The 22,709-nt window shown below is 33.9% G+C and overlaps 3 non-coding genes across 3 annotated transcripts; all 3 read left to right on the top strand.

Moving 5' to 3' along the window:
- Window positions 1-189: 189 nt before the first annotated feature.
- Window positions 190-261, top strand: Trnad-guc. The gene has a single exon. It is a non-coding gene; the product is annotated as a tRNA-Asp (tRNA).
- Window positions 262-487: 226 nt separating this feature from the next.
- Window positions 488-559, top strand: Trnad-guc. Its single transcript has one exon. It is a non-coding gene; the product is annotated as a tRNA-Asp (tRNA).
- A 2,712-nt stretch (window positions 560-3,271) lies between these two features.
- Window positions 3,272-3,344, top strand: Trnak-cuu. The gene has a single exon. It is a non-coding gene; the product is annotated as a tRNA-Lys (tRNA).
- The last annotated feature ends 19,365 nt before the right edge of the window (window positions 3,345-22,709 follow it).

The raw sequence follows: 22,709 nt of genomic DNA, 5'->3' as shown, positions 1-22,709 counted from the left end.
TATATATATATATATATATATATATATATACACGTATTTTTAATTACGTAATTTACTATAACAAATGATAAATCTTTAATTTATACTTATAATTTTTAATTTATTGATAAAACATTTTATACATTATAATTTCAACGATATTATGATAGGTTCGTTTTGCTGTTTACTAGGAAGCTCCGTCTCAAGAAGTCCTCGATAGTATAGTGGTTAGTATCCCCGCCTGTCACGCGGGAGACCGGGGTTCGATTCCCCGTCGGGGAGAGTTCTTGTTTTTGCAATTTTTTTTTCTTTTATTACTATAAAAATTATAATGAATGACGTTTGCTCCTAATACTTTTTTCCAATGAAAAGTCCGTTTCCAAAATTATATTAAAGAATTTATCGTTAAAATTAAATTTTTATTTGTTATAAACATTTTATACATTATAATTTCAACGCTATTATGGTATATCTTTTGCCATTTGCTAAGAAACTTAGTCTCAAGAAGTCCTCGATAGTATAGTGGTTAGTATCCCCGCCTGTCACGCGGGAGACCGGGGTTCGATTCCCCGTCGGGGAGAGTTCTTGTTTTTGCAATTTTTCCTTTTACTTGATTTAAATTTTTCTTTAAGATCGTACAAAAATTATAATGAATGACGATTGTTTAAAAATTTTTTTTAATAAAAAAATCCCGAATTATTGAAGAGTTTATCGTTAGAATTAAAATTTATGTAGACCGGTATTTATAATCGATACTTATATTTAAGATTGTCTTAAGTATAGTTTTAAGATATTCTTAAAGCAAAAACACAGAAAAATATTTTATTGCTAAGACAAATGATTATTCAATTTTTCTTCCTTTTAAATAACGATTATCTTTAACAAAGAATATTTTCTTGATAATAATCTTAAAATATACTTGTAACAAATTTTATAAAACTTATTATTATGTACTTCAAAACAAGAATTTATTTTTTTTTTTTTTAAGAATATTGTAAAATTGATCGAAAAAGCGATTTAATATTAATAATCAAATCCAATTTATTTTAATTTAATAATAATAATTGAAGTATTGAAATTTATTTCAGAATATATTTTGAATAAATTTTATGCTATTGTAATGAATTTATGAGATTTGCGGATATATGAAATACTGGAAACAAGTAATTATTACTTGCGTACAATAAATATTTTTTTTGTGTGTATAAATGGTTATAGATATATTGCGGTAGATAGATATATTGCGAGGAAATAAACGCAGTTAACATTAATTTTGCTGCAAGAGAGAGACTTTATTTCACGCATGCGTCTCGATTTCAACAAACCGAGCCCGAACTAACGTTACTTCGCGTAACTAACGCAAGGCACTCTGCAACAATCGATAATGCGAGGACGCCTCCATGGTTTAGAACGGTTTACAGCGTGGCATGGTTGCACGAATAGGTGTTTATCCAACAGCGGTGCGGTAACTCTAGGCTAGAAAGCTCCGTGAGATACGACGAAAGGGGTTCTAAAAGACGAGACGCGCCAAAAAGACGGCGGAGGAATTATGGCGTTGCGCGAGCGGATCGATTATTCTACAATACAATACGCCACATGGCAATGCTTACTGTCGCTCCGTAGATTTACCACTGTCGCATATCCTTGCCGGCTTAATGTAAACTAACGTGTTTCCGATAGAAAAGCACCGGCGGGGGTTTAAATGCGGCTGAAGTGCTTAAAAGGGACCAGATAGCAATTTGCGCGTTAGACGATTTACGTATTCGCTTGTACAATTCTCGGAGTATACAGGGTGTCTTGAGAAATGCGTAGGCGCTTCGGACAGGATTTGCCCTATTGATAATTTTCATTTATCTTCTCTTCAAAAATTTAGCAGTTTTTTTTAAATAATAGAGTGATCAAATTTTTATATACTTAAAAAATACAATATTAAATTTATATTTAATATTATATTTATTACTTAATATTTTTGAAGAACTTTAATCAATAATTTTCAGATCAATATAGACCAGCAACAGTTATTTAATTTGCAATTTACTGTAAAATTACTAATAATTTGAATCTTCTCTCTCTCTCTCTCTCTCTCTCTCTCTCTCTTTCTCTCTCTCTCTCACGTTACATATTTAATATTAACAAATATTTAATTTGCATCTTAGTCAGTGAAACATGATAATTAACAATTTAGGACGTTAACAAATATTAGAGATATTAAATAAAATTTATAGCTTGAAGAAGAAAACAACTAAAAAATTATAGTCAGATATTTTTGTTGTTTATTATTTAATTTGTAATATTATTGCAAAATTACTGATAATTTTGATTCCTTCTCTCTCTTTCTTTCTTATGTTACATATTTAATATTAACAAATATTTAAATTGCATCTTAGTTAGTGAGACGTGATAATGAACAATTAAGGGGACGTTGACAAATATTAGAGATATTAAATAGAATTTATAGCATGGAGAATAAAGCTAAAAATTATAGTCAGACATTTTTGTCTGGGAGCATCGTAAACACGAGCGGTGTTATGATCAGTAATTTTGTGATACTTGTGGCATTAATTATTTGGGAAAGTGTCTGGCGTTTCGCTTATGGTCCGCATTTATGGTCTTATTAGACTATCTTTTTATACGCGCGTCGTGTTTATATACGCGATAAAGGAAAATCTATTGTACGTGATAAGACTACTTTTATCCAAATATTATATTCTCCGCAGTTTTATACTATTTTACGGTCTTTTAATTAAAGACGCAATTATCAAGCAGATGTATTTAAGTAATTAAGAATGAATATAATATCACGGAAACTATTTTGTATGCGAATAATTGTGTTCTCATTCTCATTACATCTAATTGGATTAATTAATATTTTGTTTGTACTAATGGTATAATATGTGAATGCATGTTCTGTTTGAAAATTAAGGTAGGTACCTAATTAGGACTGAATATTTGATAATGGAATCTCTAAGCGAATAATGGGATTAGTTAAATTCGTAGAAATTATGTAATTTCTACAGCTACGCAATATATTACAAATTCCCTCAATTTTCTTGATTACATACGAAAAGTTTCACGTTCAAAATATCTAAATATTTAGTGAAATTCAGATCCGGAAATAATTTTGCTAAATTATTAAAATAATTATGTAGAATACTCAAAACTTTTTATAGCATTGCTCATGCTTGAGTATCCTACATAATTATTTTGAAATTGTATTTAGTTAAATTGCATTTATTTATTTGGATCTCAGATCTCTACTTTATCTGGATGAAAACTGCACGTTTCTGTAACAGCCCGGCTAGCTCAGTCGGTAGAGCATGAGACTCTTAATCTCAGGGTCGTGGGTTCGAGCCCCACGTTGGGCGATTTCTTTTTTTTTTATCTTAGAAATACAAGAATTTATAAAAAAACTTGATATCACATAGAAAAAGTGCTACAAAAATTCGTATTCGTTATTTAGTTAAAATAATTTTTATACTTTTCGTATTATGCGTATATGCATTTTTTGTATTATAATTTAATATTTTATTTTCTATATTCTTCGTTAAAATCTTCGTTAAAACAGATTTATGATTAAATTACACACAATTATTAGTTGTATTAATGATGAGCGCAAATAATAATTGCCATTGCATATTTGCTTTTAATTTTTGCTTTTAATTTTTATAGATCTATTAATTTCTACCAATGTATAGCTTAATTTTAATCTCGAATTAATTGAGTCTTCATCTTTTTCTAATTTTTAACATCAGGACGAGATGAAGAGTTAATTGAACCGAGATTAAAATTAAACTATATTGGTAAAAACGAACTTTAATAAATTTAACTGCACAGAGACATTTCAAAATCACGTCGACAAAACTTGTCAATATAAAAAAATTCAATTAACAAATGAAGTAAATGGTGTTTAATATGTTACACATGTATCGAGAAAAATATTTGTCATCACGAGCTCCACTTTCCAAGTTTTGTTTGCCAAACAAAATATATCTATATATACGTAAATCAAGAAGTACAGTATACATTTGCAACGCACGCAGCTGTTTCGCAGTAAAATCAGGAAAGCAAACGAACCGAGGAAGTCGGATCGCAAACACTGTTGTTCAAACAATTTTATGTCTTGCATTGCGCAATAATATGGTGGTGAATGTCGTCGTTAGCGGTAGATGATGTTTTTTTGTCTTACCAAGTGAAATCAATTCTTTTATCTACGAGTCGACAGATAGAATTTCACGCAACTGTATTTTCGCCTTTTCCGCAGCAATTCTAGATTAGAGATTTGATAAGGAGAGATAAATCGAATTGGACACATCATTCGATAGAGCTTCCAAATGTAGAAACGTTATAATACGTGGCAGTAACAGGAGATCGATAAGCTCATGACATGTGCATCGATGACGTGTAAAATCCTGTTGAAATTTGTGTGATGCAGATAATATAATTATTTTATTGCGATGCAGTAATTACTTTATTACGTAAATATTTAAATATATATTGTATATCTTAAAATAAATATTTCATTTAGTTTAATATTATTTCTATGTTGCATTTAATATTAACATTCTACGGGAAATCTTCACGGAAAAAATGATTTTGCTAAAGTATTTAAAAATTTAGCTGGATATACAAATCTGGAAATAATTTTGTTAGATCCAAATAATTATGTAGGAGCTTTCAAGCTCATTATGTTTGAATGTTCTATAATTCAAAATCAGGAAATCTAAAAATCGACGTTGTAATTAATCCGCCACGTATTAATACAAAAGACTATATTTAACTGTTTAAAAATTCATGTTTAACATTTATGTCCTTCGACTGATATAGTTTAATTTTAATCTCGGTTTAATTAACTTTGTTTCTTTCTAGTTCTAAGAATTAGAAAAAGATAGAGTAAGTCGAACCGAGATTAAAATTAATCTACATTTATGAAACGGGAGCATTAGTCATATAATAAAAATCAGTTTCGTCATATGATAAAACACGTACATTTCGGCTATTTTCTAGCCTTCCTCGGCGTAGTAAAAAGGTAGAAATAAATCGTTACAGTTAATTAACTCATTAATATTAATTATTATTCTGATAATTATTCTTATAATTATTCTGATGGCCTAATGAAATTATTTTTAGATCTGTATTTAGCTAAATTTTTGTCTATAATATTTCAGTAAAATTGTTTCTTTTGTGTTGATGCACATTTTTTCTCTCTTTCTTCTGCTTCTTTTTGCGGCCTTTATTTAGATGAAATAAATCACAGAGATCCATTTACGTGACAAGAATTGAATTCAGGCACCGATCCTGAAAGCAGTTTTTCGAACGAGGTTTCGCTGAGAACGATTGGTATGACTGCCGATCGACGGCGAGAAAACGATTTCGTTCATTCACTAACATGTCCGGTTTGACCAGTCGAGGATATGACAAAGGACAGTGTGTGGAAGGACAGGAAGGATATAGAGTGACAATTGCTTTTTCTTTTGGCGGCAAGTAATACTGCCTCTTTCTGAGGTAAAACGAGTCGTTTCGCAACAATAGATCCTGAGCCACACGCTAAATGTATCTCGCGAATTGTCGTTAGAAACATTTCAACATTTCGTTTCTATCCTTGTCGCAGAAAGAAAGTAGCAGTGACTGATAGCACCATCGGGATTCTCGTCTGATGATAAAATAATAAATTTTGCCATGAAAAATGAAGATAAAGGAAGTAAATAAATTAACTAACTCCAATTTTTCCGCTTTAATCCATTTTAAAATTGTATTAACAACAAAATTATCTAGAAAGAATACTCAGTGATTATCGAATATTTTTATCTGGTTGTGGATTACAGTACCGTTGGATGAATAATACCGAAGAAGAGTCAGTTAATAAAACTAATAATAATAAAAATATTTTTTTCTTGGCTCTTTTTTTACTTTTCTCTCGAATTATTTATAAATATTTAATGAATATAAATTAAAAACTTTTCAGTCAGTTTATAATTTTAATAATTATATTCTATAAAAACGAACTAATCTATTTTTTCCAACTCTCTCTCTCTCTCTCTCTCTCTCTCTCTCTCTCTCTCTCTCTCTCTCTCTCTCAAGTTCTCTCTTCAGTTCGTATCTTTTTTCCGTCACTAAAAAGAAATTTTTACCCTATAAAAGTATGCAACATTCAATTCCATTACACGAAATTACTTTCTTTATGACACGGGAATTTTTCGTGTACAGAGAGAATTGCATATGCTTCACGTGTCTCATATGTTATAGTTGTTTTATCAGAAGAATTTGCGGCTCGTTTAACATAAAAGGCACGCTGTAAATCCGCGGATTTCGATGAATGGCGTGTCATTTCGTCGCTTCTCATATCTGCGTCTTCCGAGTGTCGTAGCCCTTAAAGGGCTCGTCAGCGTCAGTCCTTAAGCGCCTGCCGTTAATCAAACGAGATTTATATCTTTGGCGATTTTTGCGTCGCATAACGAGAGCATAAATTTCGCTATCGCGACACCTGATGATCGAAATCACCGTCTTGTAAAGCACAACCGTGAAAAGAATTTTGATCTGTCGAAATGTACAGTCGGTGGCACAAGAGCGTCGTCAGCAAAGTTTCTTTGAATATGTTAAAAATGAGCACACACGAATTACAGCGCAGATTCTCATTAGTCCTAATTTTCTTTTTTTAGTTTCTTTCTTTATTTGAATTATAGGGAATCTTATTATAATTGTTTTTTTATTATTAAAAATTAAAATTATATTTTAAAATATATATTTCATGCAGTAAAATGAATTTATTTAACAGACGTCTAATTACTGTTATTACTGATTACATTTTTCGGCAAAAAAGGATCAAACTAGTCATTTCCCATTGAATGTCGAATACGAATCTTAGCTTCTAAATTGTTCCATCATGTCACAATTTTGAGAAATTTGCATTTAAAGTTACAAAAATCATATATGTGACATGTTGAGGAAGTTTTATTGCAATCAAAATTAAGTATATTGTTAGGACTTTTTATGCTCAAAAGGAATTTTTAGTATCGGCTATGATTAATAAGATATTCATGGTTAAATATGAGGTTTATCGCAGGAAAGTTAATTAGGTCATTTAGAAGATTTAAATAGCTTATACTTATATAGTTATATTTAATGAAATATAAAGATTTTATTTAAGCCACTAAATACCAAATCGATGTCATAATTGACAAGTCTTACTATTTTATATTTCTGATTCAACTTAGCGTTATATCAATCAATATATAGAATATAATACAGAACAATTTAATATGATGATAGTGCGATGGTATCACAATATATACAATTTATGTTACGCGACGTTTGCCATATCGAAAGTAGTCATGCCCGCCGAGGCCGATTAATTAAATAATCGCGATCGACGTGCCGTGAATTTGCGCGCGAAAATACACAAGGTCGCCGTGTCCGATGCACCGTGCGAGTTTCATAGCAAATTGCCGGTGCTCATTTAAACACGCCTTGCTTGCACCTTCCATCGGCAACCCTCCACAGTAAACTCCCGCGTAAACTCGAGCATTTACTGCAAAAGGGGACACATGCATGACTAGCCTGTTGGTTTAAAAAAATAAAAACGAAAAAGAGCGAAACAGCGAACAGAGGGAAAAAAAGCGAACAGTCGGAGTTGCATTCGAGGGTTGTCGTGCACGAGCGAGGGGCGGCATGCCGTAAAAGATCTCGACGGAATAAATATGCGGGGATACGGGCGCACCCAAAGACGCATCGCACCCCCGCGTTACCGACGCATTTGACGTTGTCGTTCAACAGAGCACCCCACACTCGGGGCGCGCACTTCAGTGACGAGTCGCGGGTAAACGAAGCCGGTAATTGCTGCCGCCACGCCTGTTTGCAGAACTTCACCGCGATTGATCGATGCGCACTTCAGCTTCAGAAAGTCCGTTAATCTTCGGGGGTTACCTAGCTATTCTAACAAATGGTTGATACTTTACCGCTTGAATAAAATAACGTGACGTTATTACGTTTACATCGACTGTTAGGAAATATAGGAATAGGTATTGTAGTGTATTAATGATAGGATCATTCAATTTTATATGTATATAGTGTGATAGAGATAAAAGCTAAAAAATAAATTTATACTTTAATTCATTTATTCGATTCTCCTACACAATTAGAAAATTTGTTAAAAATTTTTAACGCATGGTCCCAAACGGTCCACTCTAATTTATGTGTTAATTTAAGAAGATTGTAAGGCAAATGCAATATATTAAGAATTATTTGAAAAAATTACAAATTATTCTAAATTGCATTTAAAAATAATAGAAAAGAAATTAGAGAGTTGATTATCTGAATCAAAGTTATTTTAATAGAAAGTAATATTTTTTTAACTTGTATTCTCTAATAGAAATACATGCAAATGTATTATAAAATAATAGATCTCAATTTTTAAATATAAATACTTTATGAATTTAAAAACGTTTATGTGAAGTTATATTGGGATGCAGACATTAATTGTTCAGTAAATAAACAAAATATTTTTTTATTTGTTATAAACTAATTGGTGAATCTCAATGAAACTTCGCACATAAGGCATTTTTAGTACTTAAAATATTTCAATATATAAAAAAATTTAGATTTTTGCTATTATTTCTAAAATTTTTGTCTATAATAAAACTAATATCAAATAAAATAAATAATCTATAAAAATGTGCTGCTCAATAAAAACAGCATGTTATGAACACAACTTTCACATATATATAGTCTGTTTAAAACGTAAATATTAATTATGTTTTATGCCTTTACAACCTCCTTAATACAACCTTAGTAGCACATTTATTGACACACTATTGCCCAAATATTGACTCAATGTTGCTTCAAAATATCCTTAATATCAAAACATTAAATATATGTGTAATTAAAAGGAATTATTATGCAGATGAATAAGAAAGAGCATCTGTGGAGTTTTATTTTTGAAAGATATCACATAAGAAAATACTACAGTATACATTACATATATTACATTTTTATACGCGACGTAGATTTAAGAATATAGACCATGATACTTTGCGTGACACGACACGCTTCCAGCGAAATAGAAAATTCCGAGGCGCAGCACAGGGATTTCTGGGATCGCAAAAGGAAGAAAGTGCGTGTTTGGCGTCTTGTAATGCCCAGTTTACATACACTAGCGGCAGTTGAGACGACTTTCGGACGTGCATATGTACACACTTGAGTACTCGAATGAGTAGTCGAGCATGTCTCGACACATTCGAGTCCACCGAGTCAGGTTACTCGGCCGAAACCTCGTGCCAGATAGTAGGGTGTGTAAATCGGTCTTACACGACGCACTCCAGGGTTATATAGTTGGCTTTGCGACGACACACAAGTACGTTCGTAGGAGGAGCTCGGAAAGCTCTCCGAGAGGATGGCATTCTTTTGCGCTCTCCCTTCCGGCACGCTCAGCGAAGCGCGACCAGACGAACGCGCGCGGCGGTTTTCGCTAACGAGCCGTGAAATGAATCATACATTGTCCCAGGCAGCGCACGTCGTACGCGTTCACACGTGCGCCCGAAATCGAGAGGAGAGACCGCCGACGAGATGTGGAAGGAAAGCGGCCCGATTGACCGTGAAATTCGCTGTCGCCATTGTCGCGCCACTGCGACGAGACTCTCTCTCTACTGAGAGCGACCGTGGTGGCGATTATTATACCGGTGTTGCACTTTCCTCTCGTTGTCGGATCGTCAAAGTGCGTCCGACGTATCCTTCTCTCCAGCGATACGTCTCCTTTTTTTTTTTTTTAAACTCGCCCTGCTGAAGCGAAGATGTAGTGGATTGTAGTGGTGACAAGTATTCTATGAAAAGGAGCAAATGATTAATTACGTTCATCTTATATTAATTAATATGATTAAATGACGCGATGTCGGAAAGTCTAAATTTTTATATTACAAAAATATTTTGTTGATAATATTTAATTAATTAGGTTGTACGTTAAGCGATGTATATTTCTGTAGGGATAATTGATTTGCAGTCATTTGAGATTAGCGAAGTCATGGACCCGAACTCAATCAATATGCATACTCTACATCCTAGAATGTCAAAACTGTTTGCAGTATTACTCATCGTGTTTGAAATTCTTGCGTAATTATTCCAACAAAATTACTTTTTGGATCTGCATCTAACTATAATAAATTGTTAAATATTCTAGCAAAATCTTTGGAAGTGAGATAAACCACTCTCTGAAATTTTTAAAGTGAGTCTCACTCTGAAATCTCACTCTTTGATACTGAAAATTGAACCACTCTTTTTTCCAATATTGATTCAATTTTCACTCTTTAAAGTGAGTTTCCATTTCGAAGAATTTAGAGAGTAGAGATGTGCTTTTATGATTTTTTTCCGAGAATACACTGATAAAGGTCGGTTGAGCGATGTCTATCAATACAGAGAAGTAGGTAATGTTCGTACAACTAAGAAGAGCAACACGAAGTCGTGAATTGTGTGATGCGACGTGAGGTGTCAATAGTTTATCCCTAAGAAAAACGTCGCAAATATACGTAAGAGGTCTATTCTTCATCGGAGAACTCCCTGAACTGGTGCACACGATGCAGTAAGTTGAAGTGAAACAAATATACGTAGTTTGTTTCACTTTAACTGATGCATCAGTGTGCACCAGTTCAGAGAGTTCATTGATAAAGAACAGATCCATTGTTTCCAGTAATCAGTAATAAGCAAGAGTCAAACATAATACAGAATAAACGTTCAAATAAAGTCAGTAACAAGCACACAAAATCTGAATATAATATCAGCACTGATTATAATAAATTTGGAATAATAATATATATGAATTTAATCCGAACTTTACTGAAATTTACTTTAAGAATAAAAAAGAAAATAAAAATAAAAATTACACACGTATTTCATGTACAGTTAGATAATTTATTTTTATTTTCATATTTTTTAAATAAGAAACAATAATGTATTATATACACTGTAAACAAGAAGAAAAAGAACAAGTGTTTCTGCTATCATTCTGATTTTTCTTTTTCTGCGAAAATCCTGATCCAGTTACTGCTACACGTTGCTCCTCGTCCTAAACATCGGAAGTTGGTCTTAATATTTGATCGCTCCACCGGTAGTTTCTCGATAAAATATTTAAAAAGCTGCTCGTCGTCCAAAGTTTAGTGTTCCGTTTGAAATATTCTGTAACTGTTGCACATATCAGTAGACTGTACGAAAGAAAAAATAATTTTTAAAAATTAATTCATCAGAAAATGTAACACATAAACCTCTTGGTTGAAGATATATTTGTAAAAATAGTTTTGACTTAAAAAAATAAGATAAAATTAATAATGCCTGGTCATAGAAAATATGTATTAAAAACATACAGTATTCTAATTACATTCTTTACATTGAGAAAAGAATGTTTTTGGTAAAAATTTATTAAAAAATCGAGAAATGCGACGTTCTCTTCGAAATTCGAAGAATTCCAAAACTTCCTGTAGTGTATAATTTTGTTCTCAGGACCGGCTATATGAAACCGAGAATTTCGGATGGCATTACGGAACCCGCTGAATTACGACGTCATTAAAATTTCTTCGCGCAGAGAATCCTGACAACAATCGTCCTTTTTCCTTTTTTTTTTTTGTTTCACCACAGAATCGCGCGTCGTGGGTGTGCCTGTCGACGTAGTGCTTTAAGTGATAGCAGCTATTTCCGGTTTCTGCATCTTTCACAGTAACACGGGGTTCGAATCTGTTCACGGACAATTTGCGAGAAAGCGTCGTCGATATATCATTCGCGAGACATGCACTCTTCGCTTTATCAATATTCTTCTAAAGCAACGTTGTAATCTCGTACTGTTTAATAATTTTAACGATATTATGTTATTATATAATAATTATTGATAGTTACATAATTACAATTATAATTATCGAATTATAATTACATAACTATCATTTACATAATTATTGCTTTAGAGAAGAATATAAAGAAAATAATAATTAGTTTCCAGATCCGTTTTTTACTAAGTACTTTTTTTAAATTGATGTTGATATCAATTAATGATATTAATTTAAAAGTATATACTTAATTGATTTAAATATTTACTTTTCAGTGTAATGATATACATGCGCGAGCAATTTGTGTTAATCGAATTTTCATTTAATATTTAATACATGTGTCACGCTGTCACATATGATAACGCGATTTTCCATCGCGAATGAATTTGCATCGTAACGTGAAATTTTACGGACAGAGATCGACGGACCGTCCACAAATCGGGAATTAGGTTTGCTCGGGCTGTTCGCGTTACGCTGTCGACTTGGGTGAAATCGCTCGCTCGTGGTTATCGACATCTCTCAAGAACACGATGCAATGCGTCGCGTGTCCGACGTTCTCCAGGAATTTTCTGCTCCGGGGAAAATCCGCCTAGGTCAGATTATTCCGTTATCGCGGGAGAAATCGTGGAGTCGACCGATAGCGTCCAACAGCACGTTGGGATTACCCTGTGCACTTTACGGAAGTAAAGCTTACGCGGCGGTATCGACTCCCGATGACATTCGATAATCCCGGGATATAGCCGACAGCGAACGTGACTCCGGAGGAGAAGTCACTGGTACAAATCGCGATAATATTCCGCATTCTTTAATAACGATAACGGCAATAGAACGTCGTATCAGCTGGAAACAAGAACAAATATTTGTGTCGACGTCTAATTGGACGTTTGCGCGATGATCCAGATTTTTTAGCTCTCTTCTTAAACTACTTTTGAAATATTTTATACAATATGTGTGCGTGTTATCTATATAATTAAAATATTTGTTTAACTGCAAAATCTTTAAAATAATCTTTAAAATATTAGTCGGGCTTTCCAAGCTGTTATGTTGATTAAAATCAATACAACACAGTTGAAAAATTTGTATTAAAAATATTTTATGTACGTCGAACAGCTCACTCAAATTTTTATTAATTTGATATGAAATAGATATGTTCGAAATAATACAAATATGTGAAAAATTATGTAAAAAATTAGCACAAAAATGTAATCTGACACAATTTTTAAATAAATTGTGGAAATCGAATATTTCTTCAGTAAAATTAACGTTTATTATGTATTAAACTAACATATTTTATTTGCTTAGCAAAATCAGCATTTTTCATTCTGAAAATCAGAATCCGATAAAATACTTACATAACAAAATTATGTAAGTTAAAATTATATTGTATAAGGTGAAAAACATTTATTATAAACAATTTTTCACAATGTAATTGAAAAAATGTCCGAATCCACCCACAATATTAATTAGAGATGAATGAACCACACACAAAAATATCAATTAGATTTAAATGAACTCTCGGATATATTAAAAATTTAACAGGAAAATTTTAACAGAATCCATTTTTAATACAAAATGTTCTTTACTGTATATTAATTACAACCACGAGGAAATTTGTATGGTGTGTATGTTAAAAGTAAAGTATAAAAAACACGGCTCAATATATAGATTAAAGGTTTTCCGTGTATTTTATCTTTTTACCGCGCTTATATTTTCTACGCGACATTATACTCCATATGTCAAGCGGCAAAAGTAATTGATCGATCGCGAGTGTCTTGCCGTTCAAGATATTTCTGACTTTCGACGAGCGAATATCAATTTGCTCTCACGTGCATATATACCTCCTTTTAATCCGCGGTTGAAAAGAGACGAAAAAAGGGATAGCGGAAAAACCGGAGCCGGCGTCCGTAGTTTCCGGAACGATATTATCATGCCGCGCGGCGCATTATCCGCGGAAAAGCTGGCGCAGCTTCCGTACTGGATGCCAGCCAGGATAAATATCAATTTTACGACATCTACGGATACATTCTCGTTTGCCCAGCCAAACTCGCATGATGCCGGCAGGCCTCGAATCCGCGGTTAGTTTGATTTATGAACGTTGATCCTCGACTGCGTCACGTTTAACTCTAGAAATACCGTAGCTATTTCTCCATCAGGTAGAAAGAGATATATGATACACGTTTTTCCATAAAAGTATCGTCTCACGGTAGAAGGCCTGATATCTGAGGAGTATAGAATTTCCGTTGGCGACTACAGGTATTTTTTGGACGTTTATTTCCTCGCATAAAACGAGAAATCGTTCTCGAAATACATATCGTAAGTGTGAGTTTTCGTTACTTTGCGTTATTGGATTTCCTTTTTGTTTCAACTAGCTGAACCTTTTCAAATGCATGCACGCGAACTAGCTACGTACCTTATATACGAACGCAGCCCTCCGGCGTTACACCCCGTAACTTTACGGCTCTCGTAAAAGCCGTTTGATGGCGGTGGAATTCTTTTTTTATGCTGAAAAGTAGGATTTTATACGGACAAGTGCAGGCCGTCAGAGAAAGCGAGCTGAATAATAGCGCGTGCGGTGAAATAAATTCGAACAGCTCGGATATTAAGGATAGCCAGCTCACGTAACGCCATTGTTACAAATTCACCGTTACGCACGCATTGATAAGCACAAAGTAGAGTAATAAGAGTTTGATCGACGTAGTTCCGTTTAAATAATTAAATGTCTTTTGTGTCGAAATCATTTTGTATTTATTACACGCAGAAAATAATTATCTACCGTTCTACATTTTTATCAAGAGCCTGAAAGTAGATTAACCAATGTTTCGACAATTAAATACAAATGATGCACATCAAATAACGTCATTTATCGAATTTTGTATTAATAATAGATGCCATTAAAACTTCGATTTGATTCTCAATTTTAAATAGTAAGCAACATTGAGGCAAAATGCAATTTTCAGGCGAAGCAAATTCAGATATAGACGCGAATGAAGGCTTAATCATTTTTTTTCCGTATAAATGAATTTTAACGAAACTTGATAACATTAATGTCGAATTTCCGGTGAGAGCATAATCGCTTTAGCGAAACTTCAAAAAGCGCCTCGCTCTTTAACTAGCTCGCATCTATTATCGGTCGCGCCACTCTTCGTTATTAGATAAAAAAAATTAATGGTCGATCAATCACAATCAATTTCAGGAATGGCGTAACTGGCTCACGAGCTGACCGAAGTAGATGCGCTTTATCTTTATTTTCTACAGGACGACCGGTTAGACAGACGATGGGGGCTAAAGATATTCATATCAACGTGATTTCTCTCGCCCTGTTAAACTGTCAATTATTGTCTTATTAATCTATTATCGCGCGGTCAAACATTTAATTATGAAGATGTAGTGGAATTGGAATTGTTATATGTTGCAACTCATAAATCATGACTAACAACACGCTGAGACAAATGGATAAACCAAAAGATTCTGATCATATCAATCAGAATTGTGGTTGCTCAGCTATAGAATTTCAATAGAATTAAAATTAAATAGCATTCTAGAATTCTATTACTATATTTAATTTTATAATTCTCAACTAGAGATTCTATTATAATTCGTACATTTTTTTAACAAAAGTTCTAATTTAACATTAGAACGAAAAATAAATTCTTTTTCTTCTTGTATTGCTCCAAAAATGTCTAATTACATATATGTCAATATATGTTGAACGGTCGAATAATCCGTATGAATACGCAAATTATCGTAGCATAACAATGAGTCTAATTAATGAGCTAGACACAGGAATTCCTGCGGTACTGCGTTTTTGATCATAATGTAGCTCGCGCTATGGAAGTGCACGCTTGGGTCTGATTGTATATTATAATTAGAACAATAATTTAAAATCGAGAATATGAGAACTAATGAACCTCCAAGGAATTAATATTTGGAGACGGTTTTCAACAATAATAACAATTATTTTATGCGATCTAAAAACATTACGGAATTTTAAAATAATAAGAACAAGCTTTCAAAAATGACAAAAATAGATTTAATAAATGTAATAGACAAATAATAATAAGCGTTTATTTGACGAAGCGTTAATTGGACGATTTCATTAATCTTAATAATTACTTTACGACCTGAAAGTGTCTTACAAGACGAGAATAACGAAGTTCCAAAGTTACAAAAATAGGATCTAATAATAATGAAGTGCAATAATAATAGGCGTGTATAAATATAAATATGAATTTAACATAACACTATCTGAAATGCAACGATCGTTTAAATAATCCTAATAAGCGACCGGGGCGTTTATAAATATGAAATCTCTCACGTTATCGTCATTTGCTCTTTTGTATATATTTGGATCTGATAATTCAATAATCTAAAATCACAGATAAGAGAGATTCAATAAACTTTTAGGGAATTAATAATCGGACAATAAATCGGAATTAATAATCGGAATTAATAATCGGACAACAATTTCAATGATTATTTTATAATCTATAGAAAACGTTGCAGAATTCTATGTAACACCACGAATATAACAGGGTTTCAAAATAACAAGAATAGAATCTAATAAGTGTAATAATAAATAACAACGGGAGTGTATAATAATAAATGTGGATTTAAAATAGTTATAATTCAAAACACAACAGTCGTTCAAATGATTTTTGCGACCGGCGTTTATAAATACGAAATCTCTCGCGCCATCATTATTTGCTCTTTTGCGCAATGTTTTGTAAGCCACGTAAGCGAGCTTATTCTGTACATGGACCATCACTTGGAGCCTCGATTTTCTGCTTCATCAAGACATCGCCAACGCAAGCCGGCCGGCCGTATGCTAATCGGGTGCATGGCGGGGAGGAAGCGCAGAAACGCCACCCTCCAACGAAGAAGGGCGATACGAAGGGAGAGTCCCCCGTATGATCCCTTCGACCGAGTGAGTGACATCGCGCGCAGGAACAAGGGCGTGCGGATTTTATGATGCGGCTTTTTTTTTCCTTTTTGGACCCGACGGCGATTACACGCACACGTCGTCCGAACGAACGGACGGACAAACGACGATGACGTGACCGCGTGAAATTGCGTGGGCGATGCAGGATTTGTCGCATGTATCGTTGCAATCGAGGAACGATAAAAAGAACGTAAACGGGGTACGGATTTCGGGTAGCGTATGAAAAATTGTTCAATGTGGCCGCGCGCATTGTCGATTTAATAATTCGAAATTTTCAGGAGTCCCTTAAATTATTTAAACGGTATTTTAGAGACGAGATGTGCTAAGGAATTAACAAGAGGAAAATATTAATCGCATGAAACTTAATTGGACTTCAGTAGTGAAAAACTATCATGTTTTCCAAAAATGACGTGAGGGTTTGAAAAAAAGTGCAATCTTTACAATTATTCTCTGCTGCATTTATGCTTCAATTTTTAGCATACCTTCTATTTTTTTACATAATGCATAAACGTTAAGTATCTTTTTAATATGTGCGTTGTCCGTTACTCAGAACTTTCCGATTGAATCAATATCCTAATAAAAGAAATAAATATTCTCTATTCTATCTTTACGCCGGAAATTTTCTAAACGCCGTTTATATACGGGAAAACGCAAACGGCGGACTTCCCGTGGAGTTCTACCCCATTCCGGGTATGTCCACGTGACTGCCGAGAGCGGCGATAGCGGCATTTAACTCTCCCATGTGTTCTGCAAAAATCCGGTAATTCGCGGAGAGGACATTCCCTTGATATCGATATCCCTTCGGGGCGCGTCGTACGTACATCGAGCCGAGGCACCCTTTCCCTACGGCCCTGCCAACCTCCCACTATCCTCTCTCGGTAGCCGGCAGCAGTGCTCAGTCTCTGTCGAGCTACCATCGTGTTCGGAGGTAGCTTGCTCCGTTTTTTTTTTTTCGGCTCACCCGCTCGTGTCACGAGCGTGATCGCGATTAGAGAATTAGTGCGCGAGTACGTAATTACATTGTGAACAGTTGAGAAAAAATTGTGAATCTGCCAGGTGATAGCTGCACAGTACGTCGAAACCGATGGGGGATGACGTTCGATGGAGAAAAAGGTATGATTCTGTGCGAAACGGATTGAAACTCGGAGGGGTAGGTACCACGGCGGAGGGTGTGCGTAATGCGTCGCGAGATGCGTCTTTTCCCCGGTGAGAGGTTTTTCTCCGAGGTGGCGAGGTTTCGCGATCTGGAGAATTTGTAAGATTAGAATGGGCTTGGGATCGCGGGTATTCGACAAATACGACGTGATCGAATTCGGCGACGTATCCGCGTGATGTTCGGCGAGCAGCTTGTAATCCGGAGCGTGTGGAGATTGGAATCGTTCAAATATTTGGGGTGTCGAAGGATTCGAATCGGATTTTATTACGTCGCATAGTTTGGAAACCGTGATCTTTTTCTTCTCGAATACATTCGAAACGTTGGATGCTTCGAATGGTAATACACGCGAAAGATAAGACGAAAATTGGAGAGTAGACTTCGGAGGATTTAAATCTAAGCTTTCAAATATGAGTAGGTATTTCATCCCTTATTTCAGTCCCCTTCTTTACGTCACAATTCTTTTTTCCGATGCTTCTCGCCTCGACGCGTTATCATCCTGACATCTCGTTTCGAATCGTACATGCATGTGAAGTAACATAAAAAAAATTACAAAATTATGTAGAATATTTTTTTAAGATTTTTAACAACTAGGATGTTTTCTATGGTGAAAGTAAATGTTAAAATAAATATTAATGTTAAAATTAATACACACAAAAAAATATTAGCCTACGGCTAAGAAAGATGATTACTAAATTTCTTTTTTTTTTTTAAATAACGGTTTATTTTTAAGCAATGGTTATTTTTAACAAAAAGTATTTTCTTGATAAGTTTTCTTAACAGTCCGAAAATAAACTTATTACAAATTTAAAAAAAAACTTTACACTATCATGTACGCAAAGGGGAACGAGAATTTGTCTGTTGAAGAATTATAAAAATTAAAATAACGACTTTTTTGTACATATTATAAACAAATTGAAATTGTTTTAATTTAATAATCTTGATCGAAGTATTAAACTTACTAGGAATATATTTTGATGCTTGTGATAAACTTATGATATATTTGCGGATACATAAACTTTTTAAATATTTAAACTCAAATAATATTTAAGTATTATTTTTCTTTGTAGGTTTATAAATATTTCAAAATATAAGAAGTTACGGCAAAGACATAAAATAGTACGTATTAATAATCGAATTTTTTTTTATCTGTGAGAAACTATAAAAGAGAAAGTCTATAAATGGAAAACTCGTACGATAAGAATTGCGATAGAAAGAAAATTAATATTCTATTTTCTCAAATTAAGTAAAAAATCAATATGACATTTGTGGAGTAACAAATTCAATCTTTTATGTCAATCCCGTATTGACTTGCAAGACTAACTGCCATTTTGAAATGTAAAATTCTCTCTCTCGCACTTTGTATTATACTATATTGATTATGACTTTTTAAAGATTTAAGAATATCTCATTGTCAGTAGATTAAATAAAAGTGTTATCGGTTTATTTCGTTTTTCTAGTATAACACTATTCTAATTTTTTATTTAACAATACAATGCCATATTTTTCTATTATAATCTAAGCCTGTTCAACGAACAATAAACAGCGGACTATTTAACGGATAATATTTTCATATCAATGACAATAATAGGAAATTGTTATATTTCAATCAATTTAATGTATATGTTAATGATATTTTATATAATTGATGGAATAATAAGCATTATTCTAACCCAACAAACGAGCTGACGTAACTCGACATTATTGATTATTTTACGTTAAAATAACGACGTGTAACGTCAGCATGTTTGCCGAATTAGAATAATGACGTCATTGATGTAATCTTTAACGTCAAAATGACGACAAATAACGTTAGCTTGTTTGCTGGGTTAGCGACTATAACGCCGATATAACACGTAATAATAACTAACAATAGCGGCCGTATTATTTGACGGATAATACAATTCGTATTAATGATAACAATAGCAAATTGTTATACAATACTTTACAGTCAATTTATTATATTTGAGAATCAATTAAATCCACGTGCTAATTTATAATTAGAATAATAAACTTGACATTTTTAATAACGTAAACATGATGTTTTGTTCGCTGGGGATTAGAGAATAATGCTTATTACTCTAATTATAAAATATTAGCATATAGATTAAACTCTCAAGTATATAAAAATGTTCTCTTATTGTCATTAATTCGAAAATCTTTTCCGTCGCTCGCTATATTCATTCGCTCGTCGTTATCACACGATATGCCATTATACACCAGCATGCCATTATAGTCGCTAATCAGGAACTATTTGTCTACTTTCTCCGCAAAAATATCTCGCTCGTACGGTGCGATCGACCGTAATTTGAGCTAAAAGATTCCTTTCGTCGATAGGATTCAAAGATCCCTACAGGACGGTGCATCGAGCTCTGGCGTAAGTCTCCTCGCAATTTCTCCATGAATTTCTCCTGGTAATTTCTAAAAGAGGCGCTCCTCCTCGCGGCTATTACGTGGCTCGTGACCTCGCGCGGAAAAGAGCTCGACGAGACAATAATAAGCCGGGTGGTGCAATGAATGAATCCGTAGGCGCTAGAAATGAAGAGGCTGTACGCGTCTTGCGATTTTCCGCGACTGTAGACATTAAATTGCGACGAATACTCGGCGGAAACGCATGTAGCGGTATATACCTTAACGTTCCCATTACGTCGCGCGCTTCCGGTGATCAGATAACCCGCTAGAAAGCTGGAGTCGCTTCTTCGTCATGTTCACGGTTCAAGGGAATTTGTACACGTAACAAGATTGTTATTTTGATATCTAGCTTGCTCTTTGGATACTTTATCGACAAATTTTATCGCGTTGATATTAAAATTACATTGTGTAATAACTTTAATTTTTTAGAGAGTTAGAAAGGAAACGAAAGACTGTAAGTGCACTCCTCGCGTGTAATAAGTGCTTTTATATATGTAAGTGATTTAATTTTCTCGGTATAAGAAAAACACTATATTACATGTTAAATATATAAATTATATTTTTATATAATGTTATTTGCACACGCGCGGAAAACTAAATTATACACATATATATATGTAGGCACTTATTCTTGAATTTACAATGTGAAGTTTTTATATATTTGTGTAAGTAAAGTTTTTCCGTATACATGAGAGGAAATATTTCAAACATTTTTTAATCTCTTAGCTGTTTAATTTATTTGTATTAGCAAAAAAATTATATAAAAGAGGAAAAAGTAGAATGTCACACACACTTTAGAATTACATAAAATGTGACAATGATATAATTCAGGTAACTTTATTTGACACCAGAGTACAATTTCTTCTATTATTAGCTATACAATTGCGCTTTTTAAAGATACGCCTGCGCATCTAGTGTGTTTCTATTATTTTCAAAAATTTCTCAGGAAGATATTTTTTAAACGTAAAATTTAAACATTTATTAATACGTATATAAAGAGATTATATATTAATATATACATATATTATATTATTTTTGGAACGTAAATTAATAGGGGGACTAAGAATATGCCCCAAATTGCAGTTAACGCGATTAAGTGACCCTGACCTGAGGTGTGGCGAACCTTAACGAAGGTTCGTTCCCACGATTGACGAGCGTGTATATATGGTCGCGGAGCTTCCCGAACTTGGAAGCGTCATAATTTGACAACGCCCACGGGCGGAGCGTCATTTTCGAGCTTAATGATCCGAAATATCCTGATGTCGCATTTTCAACCTGATGATCGAAGCAAGTTTTCCTTGGTTCACGATTTAAGCGAAAAAAGAGAGAAATGAGATCTGGAAATGTCTGTTTGTTCGCACGAGAAAAGGGGTGGCTGCGAAGCACGGCGGTTTAATCGACACGATCCCAACTTCGACTTCCTCTGCTTTTAAGAGCGAAGTACGTGTGAGTTACAGCACCGCACTGCAGTGCAGTGCCGGTGCAGTGCGGCTGCAACGAAGGGCCGAGTGCGCATCCTCATTCGCGCCCTTTTAAAGGTACTGTCAGCGCCTGAATATGCGCGGTTCAGTGACGATAACGATTGTGACTGTTAGTATTGTTTTTTTTTCTTTTACAACGTCGATATTTCCTGCGAGAAAAATTCTCGACTACTCGAAGAGAATACCTCAACTCGAATAAATTAAATCTCGCACGACTCCAGGTTGTATAATAAAATGTTTCATGGCGCATTGGTTCTTGCAAGGACACGTCTTGCTTATCGTCAATAAAAATTTACATTATTTCTTTTCCTTTGGTCCGAACGTTTTCTTTTCCTTTATGTATCTAATTAAAAGCTTTTAGGATTTAATCTCGCGAAGGAAATCGTCTGAGCGGGGAAAGAAGAATATATCCCGTGGGTGCAGTCGAGAGCTTTGACTTAGGATCGAGTGGGTGGAAGGTTATCCTGGGAGATCGGAGACCGCGTTCGCGAGACTTCTCTTGAGGGTGATGGAAGGAGGCTTTCCGCCCCTTTTACGGAAGAGGCTACGATTCGTTCAGTGACCATAAAGAGCACGTGATTGTCTGCTCTTGGAAACTCCCGACAAGGAAAAGCTCTCAGATGAAACTTGATTTGAAAATTTCTGGTCTACTTGTAATTGTTTCATCAGAGATGTTTTTATTAATTGTTGCGATTATTGATGGACGTTCATAACTTTTTCGCGCCATTAAACGTAATATTGTGAAAAGATTTTCGTAGAATAGTTTGAGAATTGTTTGCTTTTTTACTTCTTTTTCTTGTTAAATAACAAGCATACATAAGGAATAATTTCAGAAATTAATTGTTTTATTAAATAATGAGCATTTATAATTTTTATAATTATGTTAATAAATAAATGTTCAGTATTGTGTGTGAAAATTTTGTAAGAGGAAAAATTATTGTAATTACCAT

Source organism: Trachymyrmex septentrionalis, unplaced genomic scaffold (assembly GCF_001594115.1).
Source record: "Trachymyrmex septentrionalis isolate Tsep2-gDNA-1 unplaced genomic scaffold, Tsep1.0 scaffold8, whole genome shotgun sequence".
In the NCBI taxonomy this organism is placed as follows: Eukaryota; Metazoa; Arthropoda; class Insecta; order Hymenoptera; family Formicidae; genus Trachymyrmex; species Trachymyrmex septentrionalis.
Note: the sequence above shows the minus strand (reverse complement) of the source record. Positions and strands in the feature narration are given on the sequence as shown.